The sequence below is a fragment of the Leucopleurus acutus genome, assembly GCF_964270905.1.
Source record: "Leucopleurus acutus genome assembly, chromosome: 13".
NCBI classification, from domain to species: Eukaryota; Metazoa; Chordata; class Mammalia; order Artiodactyla; family Delphinidae; genus Leucopleurus; species Leucopleurus acutus.
In genome coordinates this window covers 88,025,812-88,049,059 of record NC_139155.1, presented here as the reverse complement: position 1 = coordinate 88,049,059, position 23,248 = coordinate 88,025,812, and positions in this window count along the sequence as shown.

The following is a 23,248-nucleotide window of genomic DNA, read 5'->3' as shown; positions in this document are numbered from 1 at the left end:
TGTCCGTCTGTATTTGTTTGTTTTGTTTTTTACTTTAAAATTTTTCTCTTAATAATTATTTTTTATTTTAATTATTTTATTTTACTTTATTTTATTTTACCTTCTTTCTTTCTACTTTTTCTCCCTTTTATTCTGAGCCGTGTGGATGAAAGGCTCTTGGTGCTGCAGCCAGGAGTCAGTGCTGCTCCTCTGAGGTGGGAGAGCCAAGATCAGGACACTGGTCCACAAGAGACCTCCCAGCTCCACGTGATATCAAACGGCGAAAATCTCCCAGAGATCTCCATCTCAACACCAGCACCCAGCTCCACTCAACGACCAGCAAGCGCCAGTGCTGGAGGCCCCATGTCAAACAACTAGCAAGACAGGAACACAACCCCACCCATTAGCAGAGAGGCTGCCTAAAATCATAATAAGTCCACAGACACCCCAAAACACACCACCAGACGTGGACCTGCCCACCAGAAAGACAAGATCCAGCCCCATCCACCTGAACAGAGGCACTAGTCCTCTCTACCAGGAAGCCTACACAACCCACTGAACCAACCTTAGCCACTGGGAGCAGACACCAAAAGCAACGGGAACTACGAACCTGCAGGCTGCAAAAAGGAGACCCCAAACACAGTAACTGAAGCAAAATGAGAAGACAGAAAAACACACAGCAGATGAAGGAGCAAGATAAAAACCCACCAGACCTAACAAATGAAGAGGAAATAGGCAGTCTACCTGAAAAAGAATTCAGAATAATGGTAGTAAAGATGATCCAGAATCTTGGAAATAGAATAGACAAAATGCAAGAAACAATTAACAAGGACCTAGAAGAACTAAAGATGAAACAAACAACGATAAACAACACAATAAATGAAATTTAAAATACTCTAGAAGGAATAAATAGCAGAATAACTGAGGCAGAAGAACGGGTAAGTGACCTGGAAGATAAAATAGTGGAAATAACTACTGCAGAGCAGAATAAAGAAAAAAGAATGAAAAGAACTGAGGACAGTCTGAGAGACCTCTGGGACAGCATTAAACGCACCAACATTCGAATTATAGGGGTCCCAGAAGAAGAAGAGAAAAAGAAAGGGACTGAGAAAATATTTGAAGAGATTACAGTTGAAAACTTCCCTAATATGGGAAAGGAAATAGTTAACCAAGTCAGGAAGCACAGAGAGTCCCACACAGGATAAATCCAAGGAGAAACATGCCAAGACACATATTAATCAAACTGTCAAAAATTAAATACAAAGAAAAACTATTAAAAGCAGCAAGGGAAAAACAACAAATAACACACAAGGGAATCCCCACAAGGTTAACAGCTGATCTTTCAGCAGAAGCTCTACAAGCCAGAAGGGACTGGCAGGACATATTTAAAGTGATGAAGGAGAAAAAACCACAACCAAGATTACTCTACCCAGCAAAGATCTCATTCAGATTTGATGGAGAAATTAAATCCTTTACAGACAAGCAAAAGCTAAGAGAATTCAGCACCACCAAACCAGCTTTACAACAAATGCTAAAGGAACTTCTCTAGGCAGGAAACGCAAGAGAAGAAAAACACCTACAATAACAAACCCAAAACAATTAAGAAAATGGCAATAGGAACATACATATCGATAATTACCTTAAACTTAAATGGATTAAATGCTCCAACCAAAAGACATAGACTGGGTGAATGGATACAAAAACAAGACCCGTATATATGCTGTCTACAAGAGACCGACTTCAGACCTAGGGACACACACAGACTGCAAGTGAGGGGATGGAAAAAGATATTCCATGCAAATGGAAATCAAAAGAAAGCTGGAGTAGCAATTCTCATATCAGACAAAATAGACTTTAAAACAAAGAACATTACAAGAGACAAGGCAGGACACTACATAATGATCAAGGGATCGATCCAAGAAGAAGATATAACAATTGTAAACATTTATGCACCCAACATAGGAGCACCTCAATACATAAGGCAAATGCTAACAGCCATAAAAGGGGAAATCAACAGTAACACAATCATAGTAGGGGACTTTAACACCCCACTTTCACCAATGGACAGATCATCCAAAATGAAAATAAATAAGGAAACTCAAGCTTTAAATGACACATTAAACAAGATGGATTTAATTGATTTTATAGGACATTCCATCCAAAAACAACAGAATACACATTCTTCTCAAGTACTCATGGAACATTCTCCAGGGTAGATCATATCTTGGGTCACAAATCAAGCCTTGGTAAATTTAAGAAAATTGAAATCGTATCAAGTATCTTTTCAGACCACAATGCTATGAGACTAGATATCAATTACAGGAAAAAATCTGGAAGAAATACAAACACATGGAGGCTAAACAATACACTATGTAATAACCAAGAGATCACTGAAGAAATCAAAGAGGAAATCAAAAAATACATAGAAACAAATGACAATGAAAACACAACGACCTAAAACCTATGGGATGCAGCAAAAGCAATTCTAAGAGGGAAGTATATAGCAATACAATCCTACCTTATGAAACAAGAAACATCCCAAATAAACAACCTAACCTTACACCTAAAGTAATTAGAGAAAGAAGAACAAAAAACCCCAAAGTTAGCAGAAGGAAAGAAATCATAAAGATCAGATCAGAAATAAATGAAAAAGAAATGAAAGCAAAGGTCAATAAAAGTAAAACCTGGTTCTTTCAGAAGATAAACAAAATTGATAAACCATTAGCCAGACTCATCAAGAAAAAAAGGGAGAAGACTCAAATCAATAGAATTAGAAATGCAAAAGGAGAAGTAACAACTGACACTGCAGAAATACAAAGGATCATGAGAGATTACTACAAGCAACTCTATGCCAAAAAAAATGGAAAACCTGGAAGAAATGGACAAATTCTTAGAAATGCACAACCTTCCGAGACTGAGCCAGGAAGAAATAGAAAAAATGAACAGACCAATCACAAGGACTGATATTGAAACTGTGATTAAAAATCTTCCAACAAACAAAAGCCTAGGACCAGATGGCTTCACAGGCGAATTCTATCAAACATTTAGAGAAGAGCTAACACCTATCCTTCTCAAACTCTTCTAAAATATGGCAGAGGGAGGCACACTCCCAAACACATTCTACGAGGCCACTATAACCCTGATACCAAAACCAGACAAAGATGTCACAAAGAAAGGTAACTACAGGCCAATATCACTGATGAACATAGATGCAAAAATCCTCAACAAAATACCAGCAAACAGAATCCAACAGCACATTAAAAAGATCATACACCATGATCAAGTGGGGTTTATCCCAGGAATGCAAGGCTTCTTCAATATATGCAAATCAATCAATGTGATACACTATATTAACAAATTGAAGGTGAAAAACCATATGATAATCTCAATAGATGCAGAGAAAGCTTTTAACAAAATTCAACACCCATTTATGATGAAAACCCTCCAGAAAGTAGGCATAGAGGGAACATTCCTCAACATAATAAAGGTCATATATGATAAACCCACAGCCAACATCGTCCTCAGTGGTGAAAAACTGAAACCATTTCCACTAAGATCAGGAACAAGACAAGGTTGGCCACTCTCACCACAATTATTCAACATAGTTTTGGAAGTTTTAGCCACAGCAATCAGAGATGAAAAAGAAATAAAAGGAATCCAAATTGGAAAAGAAGAAGTAAGGCTGTCACTGTTTGCAGATGACATGATGCTGTACATAGAGAATCCTAAAGATGCTACCAGAAAACTACTAGAGCTAATCAATGAATTTGGTAAAGTTGCAGGATACAAAATTAATGCACAGAAATCTCTAGCATTCCTATACACTAATGATGAAAAATCTGAAAGTGAAATTAATAAAACACTCCCATTTACAATTGCAACAAAAAGAATAAAATATCTAGGAATAAACCTACCTAAGGAGACAAAAGACCTGTATGCAGAAAATTATAAGACACTGATGAAAGAAATTAAAGATGATACAAATAGATGGAGAGATATACCATGTTCTTGGATTGGAAGAATCAACATTGTGAAAATGACTCTACTACCCAAAGCAATCTACAGATTCAATGAAATCCCTATCAAATTACCACTGACATTTTTCACAGAACTAGAACAAAAAATTTCACAATTTGTATGGAAACACAAAAGACCCCGAATAGCTAAAGCAATCTTGAGGAAGAAAAACGGAGCTGGAGGAATCAGGCTCCCGGACTTCAGACTATACTAGAAAGCTACAGTAATCAAGACAGTATGGTACTGGCACAAAAACAGAAATATAGATCAATGGAACAGGATAGAAAGCCCAGAGATAAACCCACGCACATATGGTCACCTTATCTTTAATAAAGGAGGCAAGAATATACAGTGGAGAAAAGACAGCCTCTTCAATAAGTGGTGCTGGGAAAACTGGACAGCTACATGTTAAAGTATGAAATTAGAACACTCCCTAACACCATACACAAAAGTAAAGTCAAAGTGGATTAAAGACCTAAATGTAAGGCCAGACACTATCAAACTCTTAGGGGAAAACATAGGCAGAACACTCTATGACATAAATCAGAGCAAGATCGTTTTTGACCCACCTCCTAGAGGAATGGAAATAAAACCAAAAGTAAACAAATGGGACCTAATGAAACTTAAAAGCTTTTGCACAGCAAAGGGAGCCATAAACAAGATGAAAAGACAGCCCTCAGAATGGGAGAAAGTATTTGCAAATGAAGAAACTGACAAAAGATTAACGTCCAAAATTTACAAGCGGCTCATGCAGCTCAATATCAAAAAAACAAACAACCCAATCCAGAAATGGGCAGAAGATCTAAATAGACATTTCTCCAAAGAAGATATACAGATTGTCAACAAACACATGAAAGGATGCTCAACATCATTAATCATTAGGGAAATGCAAATCAAAACTATAATGAGATATCATCTCACACCAGTCAGAATGGCCATCATCAAAAAATCTAGAAACAATAAATACTGGAGAGGATGTGGAGAAAAGGGAACTCTCTTGCACTGTTGGTGGGAATGTAAACTGATACAGCCACTATGGAGAACAGTATGGAGGTTCATTAAAAAGCTACAAATAGAACTACCATTTGACCCAGCAATCCCACTACTGGGCATATACCCTGAGAAAACCATAATTCAAAAAGAGTCATGTACCACAATGTTCATTGCAGCTCTATTTACTATAGCCAGGACATGGAAGCAACCCAAGTGTCCATCAGCAGATGAATGGATAAAGAAGATGTGGCACATATAGACAATGGAATATTACTCAGCCATAAAAAGAAATGAAATTGAGTTATTTGTAGTGAGGTGGATGGACCTACAGTCTGTCATACAGAGTGAAGTAAGTCAGAAAGGGAAAAACAAATACCATATGCTGACACATATATATGGAATCTAAGAAAAAAAAATGGTCATGAAGAACCTAAGGGCAAGACGGGAATAAAGACAGAGACCTACTAGAGAATGGACTTGAGGACATGGGGAGGGGGAAGGGTAAGCTGTGACAAAGTGAGAGAGTGGCATGGACATATATACACTATCAAACGTGAAATAGATAGCTAGTGGGAAGCAGCCGCATAGCACAGGGAGATCAGCTCGGTGCTTTGTGACCACCTAGAGGCGTGCAATAGGGTGGGAGGGAGGGAGACGCAAGAGGGAAGAGGTATGGGAACATATGTATATGTATAACTGCTTCACTTTGTTATAAAGCAGAAACTAACACACCATTGTAAAGCAATTATACTCCAATAAAGATGTTAAAAAAAAAACAAACATAAAACAAAAAAACAAAACCAAAAAAATGTCTGTCCTCAGACACAAGCACGGAGACGTTGCTGTGACATCGGTGACACCGCTGCGCCCGGTCCTGCCAGCCTTGGCTGACTGTCCCCTCCCCCTCATCTCTCCTCCAATCAGGGTCACGCTGTTGAGTGTGGCCAGCGCTGTCCTGTTCTCTTTGACTCGGACCTCTGAAGACGTTGCCTACTTGGAGACAAGAATTTCCTTTCTCTCTCAGTTTTTTTCCCCTTTCTGTGGTGCCCAGGCCAGAGCTTGGATGGATGGACAGATGGTGTGAAGAACTCGTGGCCAGCTCTATGTGGAAATCATCCTCAGTTCTGATAATATCAACACTGCCCCAGCACTTCCTTTGTGTTTTTACATCCTCTAATCCTCGCCACCAGTGCCAGAGGTAGATCAGACATTACTATCCCCATTTTACAGCCCTGAAAACTGAGGCCGGGGAGGTTAAGCAACTTGCTCGAGGTCACCGAGAGCCACGGGGCAGAGCCTGTGCCCACTGCCTCAGAGCCTGTGACCTTCATCATTCATGTGGTGCTGGGGGGGAGGAAAGAGCCCTCGAAGGGGCTAGTTGGAGTGTGACTTCTGAGCTGTTACAGGTTAAGAAGAACACGGACGGTTTACATGATGTAGCTGTGGAAGCCGATGACCCCCTCTGTGTGGCTGAGAACCCATGGCAGCAGGGGCGCCCTGAACGGCTTGGTCCACCTCTGGGACTCAGGGCTTTGGGCCCTCATTGGTCCACTGGGTCCACAAGTGCCAGCAAAGACACAGATACAACCCTCCCCCTGTCACTCAACCACTGTGTCCTCGGCCTTGCCTGCCCGGTGGTGCTGATGTCACAGGAAGGAGGGGCGGTAGGCAGAGCCGTGGGGTGACAGGATGAGGTTCTGATGATGTTGGCAGGAATCCAGACCACGGGTGGCCTTGGCCGTGCCCTTGGGAGGGGGCTGGGCGTCACTAACAGAGCTATCATGAAACCGGTCCCAACCACGCTGTCCTCTGAAATTTGATCCTTCCCAGAAATCCCTTTTACAAAGCTGTCTTAAAAATAATAATAAAAGCTTACTTTCTGATCACAGAATGAGCACATGTTCGTAGATAAAGTGTGTAAAACATAAAACACAGGCAAAAAGATTAAAGTCAAAACCGGAATCCACCCCCGGAGACCCCCGTGCTTTTGCTGTTTCATGCAGAGCCTTCCAGTCCTTTTTGGTGTGGGGTGTTGTTTTTGGAAAGGCTACCTACCGCAATTATGTATGATTCTGTAAGCGCAATCTTACTGTACCTACCTTTTCATAACCTGCTTTATTGTTCACTCAATAAGATACCATGAGAATCTTTCCCTATCATGAAATATCCCTTTAAAAGATCACTGTGATGGCCAGTCCACACTCCATTGTGTCACAATGTTTCATGAATTCCCCCAGTATTGGCCGTTAAGATAATTTCCAGTTTTTTACTTCTCAATGTAACATTTTATCTTCAGTATCATATTTACACCATTTTAGAAAACTCAACCTAGCTGTGGTTTTGTTCTCCCTGAAACGCTTGGTGATTGGGTTTCCGGGCCAACGGGAGGTTGACTTTTGGCTTCTGGTGTGGGGTGCACACGAGGCAAGCTTGGTTCTGTTCCCCGTGCAGAGTGCAAGCTGGCTGTTCATCCAGTTTTGGGGCTGTGCTGAGAATGTGGGAGGGCTCGAGCCCCACGCCACCCCAGTCCCCTATCTGGATGGACAGGTTTCCAGGGGTGAGATGAGGTAACGCCAGAGTGGTGGAGACGCTGACCCAAGGGCACAGAGCTAAGTGATGTCCAGAGCCCCAAGGCAGCTACCCCCAGGGCTGGGAGTCGGCCCCTCAAAAACACCTCCATCTCCCTTTGACAGTGAGGAGGGCCTCTGCTGTATTCTTTGCAACCCAGAATCTGCACATCAGCCTTTCTGACCCGCCCCTCTTGCCTGTGTTTGCAGAGTTTTCAACATTCCGTGGGCTCAACCCCCAGCCCTTTCCTCAGGCTGTATACACTCAATTTGCAAAATATCTCTTTTCCTTTCCATCTTAACCTAATGCTTACCTAATGCTTTTCACTTTTTAATCTCTGGCTTGGAGGGAAAAATGGTCTGTCCTGAGCCACTTCATGTTTTTCTGTTTCAATCCACCACCTGGAAAATGCACCTCAAAGTTTTGGAATGAAAATTTATCTCCTAAGACTCCTTCTGTCTCTTACGAGGACGACAAAGGCATTTTATGGCCCTGAGTTTACCATAAACACAACTGGAAACAATATGACAGTCCCTGGGACCCCGCGGGAGGGTCTGTGGAATATGTAGGGACAGATGCTTTTCCTCTTGGATTGCTTTTGAGAGCTAAGTGTTGTTGCATGCCTACGTCTGCGAGGGCCCCTCTTAAAAGGATTATGAGACGGCATTTTGCTGGAAACTTCTCTTTCTGTAGCGACCCATTAGCCTGGGCTGGGTTAGGTGTGGCAGGAGGGCTCAGGAGAAGAGGCAGTGGAGAAATTTCTGGGTGGTCTGCAAAGCTAGGATAGGGCTGGGGTACCGCTGGGGTCTCCTAGGGGTCACCATCCCATCCATCCCCTTGCACGGAAAAACTTCTCAGGCAGGAGGACAGAGTTCTTGGCAAGAGGGTGTGCTTGATGGTGGATGTCCTGCCTTCCTGGGTCCCCTCAAGATTGGGGTCCCCCTTGTGCCCCACGCCTGCGACTCAGGTCAACAGAAGTTGAGGTGGTTGAGGGGCATCCCCGGCGCTCCAGTGGTTGGGACTCCGCGCTTCCACTGCAGGGGGCGCAGGTTCCATCCCTGGTCGGGGAACTAGGATCCCGCATGCCACGCGGCGTGGCCAAAACAATAAAGAAGTTGAAGTGGTTGACACTTTGCTGGTTTTAAAGCACAGGCAATGGAGATCCAAAGACGCGGCCGCCCAGTCTGCTCCACTGATCACTAGCTCTGTGACCTTGGGCAGGGTGGTGACCTCTCTGAGCCTCTAACTTCTCATCTGAAAAACGCAGCATGTGATGGTCGGGTTTATGTGTCTACTCGGTGAGGCAGTTTCATCAAACCCTAATCTCGCGGTGTTGCTGTGAAGGTATTTCATGGCTGTTGTTAGCATCCACAATCGGGTGACTTTAAGTTCGGGAAATTATCCTTCGGGATGTTCGTGGTCCTTATCCAATTAGCTGACAGCCTTAAGAGCAAACACTGAAGTTTCCTGAGGAAGAAATCCTGCTTCAAGACTGTAACATATAAAGACGCAGACATAGAGAATGGACTTGGGGACACGGGGAGGGGGAAGGGTAAGCTGGGACGAAGTGAGACAGTGGCATGGACATATATACACTACCAAATGTAAAAGAGATAGCTGGTGGGAAGCAGCCGCATAGCACAGGTAGATCAGCTCGGTGCTTTGTGACCACCTAGAGGGGTGGGATAAGGGAGGGCAGGAGGCTGTCCCCACATGAAACACGCACTGAGAATGCGGACGTCAGAGCTGGGCGGGGAGGCAGTGCCGTGTGATCCCCCGGCCCGTTCCCCTTCCTCTCGGGATGCAGAATGGGACCTTTCTTGGTCCCCTTGTAGTTGAACGTGGTCACATGACTCAGTGTGGCCTATGGCATTGGAAGGAGGTGACGTCATGTTTCCAGGGTGGCCCCTGCAAACTCTCCAGTTCTGCTGGATGTCGTCTCTCTTTCTTTATCTGTGAGCCAGGCCTGGAGGACCCAGCGGGGGTCTCAGAGCCCCAGGGGATGGCAGAGCCTGGGTGGAAGGAACAGACCCTCCCATACACACACACACACACACACACACACACACACACACACTTACACACACATGACACACACAAACATGCATATGCACACACATCACACATGTGTGCATGTATACACGTGCATGCATGCACATCTACACACATGCACACAGCACACATGGACACGTGGATGCACGCTCACACATACATACCCATGCACACCTGCACACACATACGCCCACAGACACACACACACCCCTGCCACCCCAGCCCGTCCCGCATCAGCCCTCAATGTGAGTGTGTTCAGCCCGGGGTTGCCGGTGGGCCACAGCTCTGCCTGCCCTGACCAGTGTCTGCCGTTGCCACGGGGACGGCTGGGCCTGGGCAGGCACAGGCCCCAGACGTCCACACGGGAGGGGCCTGCCTTGCTGAGCTGTTTTCCCGGGATCGCCGGTGGTTTAATGGCCTGAGGCAGCGGGAGCTGAGCTGCGTGGAATCTGCCCGGGCCCCGCTTCGTCTTGTTCTTCCCCCATCTTTCAAGTCCAAGTTGAAGTCTTATCTTGTTCATCGGGTTTATTTTTTTTACTCTTCACAGGATCTCTTTTAATGTATTTAAAGGGCAACTGTGCACTTTGTACCTGGGCCTCGTGGAGAACCCACCTCCCAGGGGCGCCCAGTTGGGGGAGCGGCCAGTGGAGTCGAATCCCAGATGAAGGGCCTTGGGTGTCACGGGTCTGGAGGCCAGACGTCTGAAACCGAGGTGTCAGAAGGGCTGGCTCCTCGTGGAGCCTCTGTTCCTTGTTTCCCCAACTCCTGGGGTGGCCGGCGGTCCTTGGCGCTCCTGGGCTGCTAGAATCTTCATCCCGGTCTCTACCTGTGTCATCACGTGTCTCTGTTTGTCCTCTTCTTTAAGGACACCCATCATCGAATGGAGGGCCCACCCTGATCCAGTGTGATCTCATTTGGTCCTTACCTTCATGACGTCTGCAGAGACCCTTATTCCAAATGAGGTCACCTTCTGGGGTGAACATGCATTTGGGGGAGACACCGTTCAACCCACTACCAAGAGTATCTGGGGTTTGCGGGGCAGAGGCTCGTTGGGTCAGGGATGCTGTGGTCCAAGACCTGCGGGTCTTGCCTTCACGCAGACGCCTGGCTTCAAATTCCATCCCTGCCCCACAGGATCCTGCAGCTTCCCAACGGGGCATGTCAGCGCCCAGAGAGCAGCAGAGGCAGAGAGCCACTGCCCGCGTGGGCCGCAGGGACAGCAGGAGAAGACGGTGTCACCTGACCTGGGAAGCCAGCCGGATCTAAACCGGAGGCCGGGGCTTGCACAGCAGGAGAGGGACCCAGGGGGAGGGACCCTCAGTGGGGGCTGGAGCCACAGAGGAAAAGCCACATGTACCAGAGCAGAGGGAGAGGGGGCGAGACGCTGCCTCCTCCGGCCGTGCTCCCCGCTCCTGCCTACCTTGGTCAGCCTCCCTCTGTTTGAATCTACCCTAAGCCAGATGGCAAGGGAGCCCGGACGTGAAGCTTGCTTTGATGCCCAGCAGGGTGGAGAGGGTGCAGATGAGATCTGAGAACAAACATCCTCCCCCACTTTTGTTTGGGAGGGTCCTGAAAAGCCTTTAGAATCCCCTCCCCGCATAAGATGGACAGTCCAGGAAGGTGCAGGGAAGACGTGCCGTTGAATTTGATGCTTTTGGTCCCTTTCTTTTGCTCACTTTATCTAGATGTCTCTCTGGGGAGCCCAAAGTTCTGTGCAGGTATCACCTCATTTCATCCTCCAAAGGGTCCCGTGATGTTGGCATTCTTGTGATGCCTGTTTTGCAGATGGAGAAGCTGAGGCCACGGCCGTCCCACTGGGATTTAAATACACGTGGTCTAGCTGCAGAGCCCTCCTGGCTGCTTTTCTGGGGTCGCCCTCACCGGCACGTGTGCGACGGTCAGGCACTGCTGGCCCCGGCGGAGCTCTGGGGGTGGGGCTGGAGGAGCTCTGCTGCCGTCAGTCACAGCGTTGCTTACGTTGCTGCACCTGGCAGGGGGAGACGCTCCCACGTGAGCTCGTCTGTGGGCAAAAATGCAGGCACGGGAGTTAACAACAAGGCCCCTCGGGAGCGGGGTGGAGCGTGGTGTGCGGAGTGCCGAGGGGATTGTCTCTGATTCTGGCAGCAGGCCTAGGGGAAGGAGTAGCAGAAGAAAACAGACTTCTAAGCCAGCCAACTGGCTTCCAGCCGTGCTTTGCTCCACTTCTGAGCTGTGTGGCCTTAGGCAAATGGCAGCCTCTCTGGGCCTTCACGAGCTAATCTATCAATCTATCATCATAGTGTTTTATAGGCTGTTCGAAGAACTAAATATGAGACCAGAGCCACAGAGCTTGGTGCAGGGCGTGACCCTCCAGATTCAGAGCTTGGATTTTCCCTTTTCCGTGCACAGGCCTTTCAGCCTCTGGGAAACGGTCAGCACACAGGTTCTCGGTCAAGTCGTTCTTTGGGGTCGTGTGTGTCTTGACTCCTCGGCCAATGACCAGGTATTTTAAACACTTGCTATGTTTTTTTCGCCCTGGCTCTTTTTACCGATGTCCCAGGCAACGCCTGCAGCCAACGTCAGTCAGCTAACAGACAACTGTCCAGCAGGTCTCTGGGGCGAAAATTCTGGCGTGGTGATCTTTCCAGGGTACTCATTAACTTTCTCTTTCCAATCGTTCAGAATACTTGTGTTGTCTTGAATGCCTGCGGATCCAATAGAAAGGCATTTTATCCTATTATGGGGAGTCTCTACTGTTGTTGGCCCCATCTTACAGGTGAGAAACTAGGCCCAGATACATTAAGTTGTGGGTGTGCACAGACCCAGCTGATTAGTGACAGAATCGGGATGTGAATCCCAAGAGCCTGGCTTTACATTCTTCTGACTGAAATTATTGTTGAAATAATTGGAGCGTCATAAAAAATAACACAGAGATAGCCGGCATATCTTTACCCAGTCTCCTCCATAATGATAACATCTGACAAAACTACAGCACAATATCATGACCGGGATGTGGACATGGGTCTGGCTTCACTTTTAACCCAAACACTGTTACCACCCAGGTTGATATGCTGTTTTCTCCGGGAAGATGCTTTTAATCCAACTCTGAATCTGAGATCAATCTGTCCACTTTTAGTGATGTTTAAGGCTATTTTATGGTGCCTACGACTACTTTAAAACACCTGGAATGGGGTGGAGCGTGTCACTGCAAAGATACCTTGACTGACTAGCCTGTCGGAGTCTCACCCATTCACCGTCTGTGGCAGACTGTATGTCACAAAATGGCTGCAACGTCACCGTCCATCTCACATGCTCTTCTCACAGTGTGACGTTGACCCCAACTCTCACATCAGGAGGAGAAATCTATGTTCCTTCCCCTAGAATTTGAGCAGGCTGGTGACTACAGAAGTGATGCTACCAGACGTCTGAGAATAAGTCACATAAGGTGACACTACTTCTTCCTGGTTCTTTTGAAGACGCTGCCATGCTGTGAGGAAGACCAAGCTACCCATGTGTTAAGACCACATGGAGAGGCCCATGTAGGTGTTGTGTCCGGCAACCCAGCCAAGTCCCAACCGACGGAAAGCAAATGCCAAGTACATGAGTGAAGAGACCTCCAGGTGACTCCAGGCTCCAGCCATTGAGTCACCCCCAAACTTGGGTCTTCAAAGCTGAGACCTCAGATGCTGCAGAGAAAAGACAAGCCATCCGTGTTGTGCCCTATCCAAATTCTTAACCCACAGACTCATGGGTATAGTCACACGGTTGTCTTCCACTGTTAAGTTTCAAGTGGTTTCTTATCTAGCAATAGTAACCAGCACTCCATCCAGCGAACACTTCTTGAGCACCTACTGTGTGCCAGGGATGATGTTCGGTGCAGGGGGTATGTGCTGGTGAGGAAAACCAGGCAGGAGTCACACCCTCATGGCACCTGTGTTCTAGCAAACGTAGAAGATGAAAGGTAATCAGAGTTTTGCTACTCTTCATGCCAGGATTTGTTTTTGTTTCTGTTTTATTTTATTTTTAAAAGAGGAGAAAACTTGGACTCAATCTTCTCTGGGCTTTGATGCTCTTGCCAAATGAATTAGCCCAAAATATTTTGGTCTGGCTGTGCCAATTGAGTGCAGCCGAAGCAGAATTAGCTGTGACTCGCTCTCTGTTGCTGCCCTGAAGGACTGACATCCTGGGGTGAATGTACTTTGGCCTTCAGTTCTGCAGTGTCGGACCTTGAAGGTGGGGTTGGTATCACAGAGATCTGTGGGAAAGAGGAGAGGCCTGGGCCCGGGGCTCTATGTCCCCATGGGGTCTCCACATTTGGAGCCATTGCTGAGCATCTGACAAGGTACCAGGGTAGCTGGGAGAGGATAAATGCCCACTCACAGGAAAGAAGAATTTCGCCTGGGCAATAGACATGGAGCCTAACCACGGTGGGCAGGCGCTAAGGGCTGGCAAGGAAGCCTAGCTTGTTTGGAAGCTTCAACTGGGATACCCTTCTCTCTGGCTCATAAGAAGTCCTGCCCACAATGTTCCCAGGGCTTTTCCGGAAGCCAGTTTGGGATGGTGGTGGGTGGATGGAAAAAGCCTTATTTCCCTGGTTTAAGGCCAAGACTCCAGTTTGAAAACAAACACGAGTGAATATTCCTAGTCCCAGCATGACAGAAGACAACCAGAAGGGATTCCAGGAGGGCAGCTGCAGGATGGGAAACTGTAGAGAAACTGGAAAAGACCCAAGGTTAAGTGCCCATGACCAGACCCAGAGGTAAACTTTCACATGGGAATAAAGCGTCCATGACAGTGTCGTCGTCTCTTGCTGGAGGGACCAGGAAGGGTGGATCTGAGGGTTCACTGAAAGGATGGTTTCTGCAAACGGTGCCCCAGTATCCCCCAAACACTGTTTCATGGAAGGGGCCACAGTGCTGAACCAGCCGGTTTTCTAGTAAACCAGTGAATGCCCAGTATTCCTGTAGTAGACATTGTTTTGTCACTCAGCATCCATTTCTCCATCTTTGGGTAACAGTCTCCGAAATTTTGAGGAACCTCTCTCCTTATTTACAACCTCCATCATTCGCTGTCCGCTGGGATGCTTGTGGGTATCACACCTGGCCAATCAGAGCACTGTATCTCTTTGGCCGTTTGATTGGTTCAGGGATAGTCATGTGACCCAATCCTGGCCAATAACCATCAAGCTGAGAACTTCTGTTCACACAGGTGAGAGAGAGAATGTTTTGTTTCCACTGGTCTTGAAGCAGAGAGGTTGTCAGCTGGGGACTCTAAATTAGGGATGCTGTGGGGAAACTACACGCTGAGAGTGAGGACGTGTGGAAGAGGGCAGGGCTGGGAGATTTGCTTATTCGTTTACTTATTGGAGTAGAGTTGATTGACAGTGCTGTGTGAGTTTCAGGTGTACAGCAAAGTGATTCAGTTATGCATATACGTATATATTTTTTCAGATTCTGTTCCCTTATAGATTATTACAAAATATTTTTCCTGTACTATACAGTAGTATATCCTAACGTCCTAACTTATCCCTTCCCTGCACCTTTCCCTTTTGGTAACCATACGTTTGTTTTCTACGTCTATGAGTCTGTTTCTGGTTTGTAAATAAGTTCATTTGTATCATTTGTTTTTATATTCCACATATAAGTGATATCATATGATATTTGTCTTTCTCTGTCCGACGTACTTCACTTAGTATGATCATCTCTAGGTCCATCCATATGTTGCTGCAAATGGCATTCTTTCATTCCTTTTTATGGCTGAGTAATATTCCATTGTAGAAATATACCACCAAATCTTCTTGATGATAGCATTTAAATCTAACCATGCCTCAGACTCTTAACTTTCCATTTAAGTGAGTCAATACACTCCTTTTTTTTGTTTCTTAAGTCATTTTGAGTTGGGTCTCAGGGGCTCATAAATGAAAAAGTCCTGGCTAAAACCTACCCCATCTCAAAAATAACAGAATATACCTTCCAAGAGAAGGTGCATCTTGCCACAGAACAGAAGAAAGAGGTGGGAGTTAGAATTCCTGGAAAAGATTCTATGGCTGCCCTGACAAATTATCACAAATTTTGTGGCTTAAAACAACCCCAATTTTTATTCTCTTACAGCTCTGAAGGTCAGAAGTCCAAAACGCGTTTCACTGGACTAAAATCAAGGTGTCGGTAGAGTTGTGTTCCTTCTGGACGTTCTAAGGGGAGAATCCATTCCTTCCCTTTTCCAGCTCCTAGAGACTCCCGCATTCCTTGGCGCACAGCCCCTTCCTCCATCTTCAAAGTCATTGATGTCTCAACTCTCTGACACTTCTTCTGTCATCACGTCTCTGTGATCACAGCTGGGAAAGGTTCTTCATTTTTAAGTATCTATATGATTAGATTGGACCCACCTGAATAGTCCAGGACAACTTCCCCTCAAGATCCTTAACTTTAATCACATCTGCTGAGTCCCTCTTACCCTGGAAGGTAACACAGCCACCACTTCCAAGGTTTAGGATGCGGACATCTTTCAGGAGTGTGGGGCGGGGAGGACATTGTGCTGCCTAACACAATTATTATTCAGGCATTTATTATGCCCCGATTGTATACTGCACTCTTTGGGGAGGACTAAAGGGCTTATGAAAAAGTAACAAAATCAAATCGAATCAAGAAAGCTTGGGGAAACCACAGGTTCAGATGTCCCACGATTGAAGGTCTGATGTGTTTAGAACTCTAAAAACTGAACTGCTGCCCCTGTACTTATGCGCAACCCTGGGGCTCCTCGCTGACAGCCAAAACAAGAGTCACTTTTCTCCTTCTTTGATTTTTCGAAAGACACGTGCAAAATAACACAGAGAGACTGGAGGAATCCTTCCTAGGCTGAGTTTTAGAGCCTTCTCTTGGGTGAAGCTTTCTTGTCATCAACTTCAATCAGCACCTTTTTCTCCCTGTCTGGCTGGCCAAGCCCTGCACGTGGTTTCCTGGTATGGCTGTGAGATGCATGACGTCCATGTGGGCAGGAGTGGCAAGCCCCAGGAGGGAGCCGCCTGAGACGTCGGGGAGGGCCTGGGAGGTGTGTAGGTGCAGCAGACGCGCCTCCCCTGTGTTGCAGCTGCGCTAAGGGCAGGCTGGTCTTGCTGAATCACCTCACCCCTGCTTGTACCCAGCTAGTTGCAAGCCACACAAAACCCAGCTACCCAGTGACTCCTGCCTTGGGGCAAGTCCCTGTCTCAGTCCCACTTGGAGTAAAGCCCACACCGTCTATCGTGGTCTCCAACGCCCTCCCGCCCCGGTCTGGCCTCCCCACCTCTTAAGCTCTTCTAGCTGCTCACCCCATCTCCCCACATGCCACCCCTCACAGGCCTGTCCTCTGTCCCTTGAGAACCTGAGCTCCATTCTACCCTACAGCCTTTGCACGTGCTGTTCCCTTCACCCCAAATGCTCTTCCCCCAGAGAATCACTTCCGGTTCATCATTCAGATCAATCATATTTCCATGCTTTATCTAGGTCTTTCTGTCTCTTTCAGGCTGCACCACATGGCTTGTGGGACCTGAGTTCCCCAGCCAGAGATTGAACCCGGACCACGCCAGTGGGAATGTGGAGTCCTAACCACTGGACCGCCAGGGAACTCCCTCTAGGTCTTTCTCTAAAATGGGGGTCACTACTCCCAACTACCCTATTGATGTTTTACTTGCTATATTTCCGCCTCTTCCCCACCCCACCTCCTGTTGCAGGGTCGCTGCTGTGAGAACAGAACCCTGTGCCTCTTGTTTATTTGTTGCTGAGGACAGTGGCTGACAGATAGCAGGTGTCCGATAACAGCCATCGAGTGAATCGAGTGGATGGCGAAGGAGGCCTTATTCATGCCTGGGTTGGGAGCCAGCTTCCAAGATGGCGTCCAAGCCTCACCTCCCAACACCCGCGCCCTCATGAACGTCTCTCCCACGCGGAATCAGAGAGATGCCACATGCCTTCCAAGGCTACTCCATCTAAGGCCTTGCAGCTCTGCCTTGGGGTCTCGGAACATATGCTTTCAGCCACGGTGGAAGATGCCCTTCTACTTTGAGGCCAACACGTTAGAGACGCCACAGGCAGTGCTCAGGTCAATGCTGCTCGCTTAGCTGAGCCTTACAGCCAACCCTGTCCAGGAGCGAGTGACGTCATTTGGGCCCTCATGAACAGCCCTTCCCATAGGTGAATACCTCCAAGGAAACTCTGTCCATGCCGAGTGGAAGAGAAAGTCACCCAGATGAGCCCTGTGGAATTCTGGTCCCACAAAATTGCAAGGTAAAACACAAAGGTTGTTGTAAGCTGCTAACTTCTGTGATTATCTGTTACACAACAACAGATCATTTACGTATACATCTAATCGAGGAGTTGCTTTTTCTTTTTCATGTTTAACTCTAATGGTAACAACAACACAATCAGTGTCTGCCAGAAAAACGAAACATATTCCTTCTAGGAACTTAAGCCCTCACTTTTCATTGAGTTGAAGACACCATTGATTCCATTATTATATGTCATCTAAGACCAAACTATGACATACCATCCCAACTTCAAAGATGTTAATATATGAAAAACATGTGTCTTAGAATTAGTAAAATGCAGTGAGTGGCAGAATCACATATGGTAATTATCCCCGGCAAAACAGACCCCCTGCCAGGAGGCATGGACACAACCCCAGCTTCCCGTGCACGGGGCTTAATCATTCAACACTTCCAGTGGCCACATGTGGTTACAACACCCAGCTTCTACCAAATCCTGATCCCGCCACTCCCAGTGTCTGATCTTGGGCAAGTTGTTAGCTTCCCTGAGCCTCAGTTTTCTCATCTGTTAAATGGGGTCATTGTAGAACCTACAACATAAGGCTGTTGGGAGGATTCAATGAAATAATGCACATGGAGCCTTTTTGCAGTGTCTGGAAGCAAGCAAGTGCTCAGAAAGTGCTGACGTTGCTGACGATGCTGATGTTAATGGTGATGACGATGATGGTGATGGTGGTGATGATGGTGATGGTGGTGATGATGGTGAGGGTGGTGATGATGGTGAGGGTGGTGATGATGGGGGTGATAGTGATGATTGTGATGACGATGACTTTTTTTTTTTTTTTTTTGCTTTTTCCTATGTGTCTTTCTTATCCATGCTGCTCTAACTATTCCCTCCTAGTTAAGGCTGGCAAGTTCTCTGTCTAAGGTCCTTTCTGCCCAGACGGCATTTCATAACCTCAGCCAGGTCTGCAGGGTGCACAGTTTTACAGCCTTCTTGAGAGCCTTCAAATCCTCCCCTTTGGGGCTTCCCTGGTGGCGCACTGGTTGAGAGTCCGCCTGCCGAAGCGGGTGACACAGGTTCATGCCCCGGTCCGGGAAGATCCCACATGCTGCGGAGCGGCTGGGCCCGTGAGCCATGGCCGCTGAGCCTGCGCGTCCGGAGCCTGTGCTCCGCAACGGGAGGGGCCGCAACAGTGAGAGGCCCGCGTACCGCAACAACAACAACAACAAAAATCCTCCCCTTTGTTGTGTCTTTTCAGAGGCCTGCTCCAGGTCTCTGTCCAAAATTTGTCCAGGTCTCTGTCCAAAATCTGTATAAAATTTTATTTTATTTTATTTTTTAAACAACTTTATTGGAGTACAATTGCTTTACAATGTTGTGTTAGTTTCTGCTTTATAACAAAGTGAATCAGCTATAAATATACGTATATCCCCAAATCTCCTCCCTCTTGCATCTCCCTCCCACACTCCCTATCTCACCCCTCTAAGTGGTCACAAAGCACCGAGCTGATCTCCATATGCTATGTGGCTGCTTCCCACTAGCTATCTATTTTACGTTTGGTAGTGTATGTATGTCCATGCTACTCTCTCATTCGTCCCAGCCTACCCTTCCCCCTCCCCGTGTCCTCAAGTCCATTCTCTACGTCTGCGTCTTTATTCCTGCCTTGCCCTAGGTTCTTCAGAACATTTTTTTTTTTTTAGATTCCATATATATGTGTTAGCGTACGGTACTTCCTTTTCTCTTTTTGACTTACTTCACTCTGTATGACAGACTGCAGGTCAATCCACCTCACTACAAATAACTCAATTTCATTTGCCTTTATGGCTGAGTAATATTCCATTGTCTATATGTGCCACATCTTCTTTATCCATTCATCTGTTGATGGGCACTTAGGTTGCTTCCATGTCCTGGCTATTGTAAATAGTACTACAGTGAATATTGTGGTACATGACTCTTTCTGAATTGCGATTTTCTCAGGGTATATGCCCAAAAGTGGGATTGCTGGGTCGTATGGTAGTTCTATTTTTAGTTTTTTAAGGAACCTCCATACTGTTCTCCATAGTGGCTGTATCAATTTACATGCCCACCAACAGTGCAAGAGGGTTCCCTTTTCTCCACACCCTCTCCAGCATTTATTGTTTGTAGACTTTTTGATGATGGCCATTCTGACCGATGTGAGATGATATCTCATTGTAGTTTTGATTTGCATTTCTCTAATGATTAGTGATGTTGAAACTCTTTTCATATGTTTGGAGGCAATGTGTACATCTTCAGAAAAATGTCTATTTAGATCTTCTGCCCATTTTTGGATTGGGTTGTTTGTTTTTTTGATATTGAGCTGCATGGGCTGCTTGTATATTTTGGAAATTAATCCTTTGTCAGTTGTGTCATTTGCAAATATTTTCTCCCATTCTGAGGGTTGTCTTGTTCATGGTTTCCTTTGCTGTGCAAAAGTTTTGAAGTTTCATTAGGTCCCATTTGTTTATTTTTGTTTTTATTTCCATTTCTCTAGGAGGTGGGTCAAAAACAATCTTGCTGTGATTTATGTCATAGAGTGTTCTGCCTATGTTTTCCTCTAAGCGTTTTATAGTGTCCGGCCTTACATTTAGGTCTTTAATCCATTTTGAGTCTGTTTTTGTATACGGAGTTAAGGTGTGTTCTAATTTCATTCTTTCACATGTAGCTGTCCAGTTTTCCCAGCACCACTTATTGAAGAGGCTGTCCTTTCTCCACTGCATATTCTTGTCCCCTTTATCAAAGATAAGGTGGCCATATGTGTATGGGTTTATCTCTGGGCTTTCTATGCTGTTCCATTGATCTATATTTCTGTTTTTGTGCCAGTGCCATGCTGTCTTGATTACTGTAGCTTTGTAGTATAGTCTGAAGTCAGGGAGCCTGATTCCTCCAGCTCTGCTTTTCTTTCTCAAGTTTGCTTTTGCTATTCGGGGTCTTTTGTGTTTCCATACAAATTGTGAATTTTTTTGTTCTAGTTCTCTGAAAAATTCCATTGGTAATTTGCTAGGGATTGCACTGAATCTGTAGATTGCTTTGAGTAGTATAGTCATTTTCACAATGTTGATTCTTCCAATCCAAGAACATGGTATATCTCTCCATCTGTTTGCATCATCTTTAATTTCTTTCATCACTGTCTTATAGTTTTCTGCATACAGGTCTTTTGTCTGCTGAGGTAGGTTAATTCCTAGGTATTTTATTCTTTTTGTTGCAGTGGTAAATGGCAGTGTTTCCTTAATTTCTCTTTCAGATTTTTCATTAGTGTATAGGGATGCAAGATATTTCTGTGCATTAATTTTGTATTCTGCTACTTTACCAAATTCATTGATTAGCTCTAGTAGTTTTCTGGTGGCATCTTTGGGATTCTCTATGTTTAGTATCATGTCATCTGCAAACACTGACAGTTTTACTTCTTGTTTTCCGATTTGGATTTCTTTTATTTGCTTTTCTTCTCTGATTGCTGTGGCTAAAACTTACAAAGCTATGTTGAATAATATGGGTGAGAGTGGACAACCTTGTCTTGTTCCTGATCTTAGTGGAAATGGTTTCAGTTTTTTACCATTGAGAACAATGTTGGCTGTGGGTTTGTCATATATGGCCTTTATTACGTTGAGGTAAGTTCCCTCTATGCCTACTTTCTGGAGGGTTTTATCATAAATTTGTGTTGAATTTTGTCAAAAGCTTTTTCTGCGTCCATTGAGATGATCATATGGTTTTTCTTCTTCAGTTTGTTAATATGGTGTATCACGTTGATTGATTTGCATATATTGAAGAATCCTTGCATTCCTGGGATAAACCCCACTTGATCATGGTGTATGATCCTTTTAATGTGCTGTTGGATTCTGTTTGCTAGCATTTTGTTGAGGGTTTTTGCATCTATGTTCATCAGTGATATTGGCCTGTAGTTTTCTTTCTTTGTGACATCTTTGTCTGGTTTTGGTATCAGGGTGATGTTGGTCTCATAGAATGAGTTTGGGAGTGTTCCTCCCTCTGATATATTTTGGAAGAGTTTGAGAAGGATAGGTGTTAGCTCTTCTGTAAATGTTTGATAGAATTCGCCTGTGAAGCCATCTGATCCTGGGCTTTTGTTTGTTGGAAGATTTTTAATCACAGTTTCAATTTCAGTGCTTGTGATTTGTCTCTTTATTTTCTATTTTTTCCTGGTTCAGTCTCAGAAGGTTGTGCTTTTCTAAGAATGTGTCCATTTCTTCCAGGTTGTCCATTTTATTGGCATAGAGTTGCTTGTAGTAATCTCTCATGATCCTTTGTATTTCTGCAGTGTCAGTTATTACTTCTCCTTTTTAATTTCTAAGTCTATTGATTTGAGTGTTCTCTCTTTTTTTCCCTGATGAGTCTGGATAATGGTTTATCAATTTTGTTTATCTTCTCAAAGAAGCAGCTTTTAGTTTTATTGATCTTTTCTATCATTTCCTTCATTTCTTTTTCATTTATTTCTGATCTGATCTTTATGATTTATTTCTTTCTGCTAACTTTGGGGGTTTTTTGGTTGTTGTTCTTTTTCTCTAATTGCTTTAGCTTTAAGGTTAGGTTGTTTATATGAGATTTCTCTTGTTTCTTGAGGTAGGGTTGTATTACTATAAAATTCCCTCTTTGAACTGCTTTTGCTGCATCCCATAGGTTTTGGGTCGTCGTGTTTTCATTGTCATTTGTTCCTAGGTTTTTTTTAAATTTTCTTTTTGATTTCTTCATGATCTCTTGGTTATTTAGTGTATTGTTTTGCTTCCATGTGTTTGTATTTTTTACAGGTTTTTCCTGGAATTGATATCTAGCCTCATAGTGTTGTGTTCCGAAAAGATACTTGATATGATTTCAATGTTCTTAAATTTACCAAGGCTTGATTTGTGACCCAAGTTATGATCTATCCTGGTGAGTGTTCCATGAGCATTTGAGAAGAAAATGTATTCTGTTGTTTTTGGATGGAATGCCCTATAATTATCCATTAAGTCCATCTTGTTTAATGTGTCATCTAAAGCTTGTGTTTCCTTATTTATTTTCATTTTGGATGATCTGTCCATTGGTGAAAGTGGGATATGAAAATCCCCTACTATGATTGTGCTACTGTGGATTTCCTTTTATGGCTGTTAGCATTTGCCTTATGTATTGAGGTGCTCCTATGTTGGGTGCATAAATATTTACAATTGTTATATCTTCTTCCTGGATTGATCCCTTGAGCATTATATAGTGTCCTTCTTTGTCTCTTATAATAGTCTTTATTTTAAAGTCTATTTTGTCTGATATGAGAATTGCTACTCCAGCTTTCTTTTGATCTCCATTTGTATGGAATATCTTTTTCCATTCCCTCATTTTCAGTCTGTATGTGTCCCTCGGTCTGTAGTGGTCTCTTGTAGACAGCACATATACGGGTCTTGTTTTTGTATCCATTC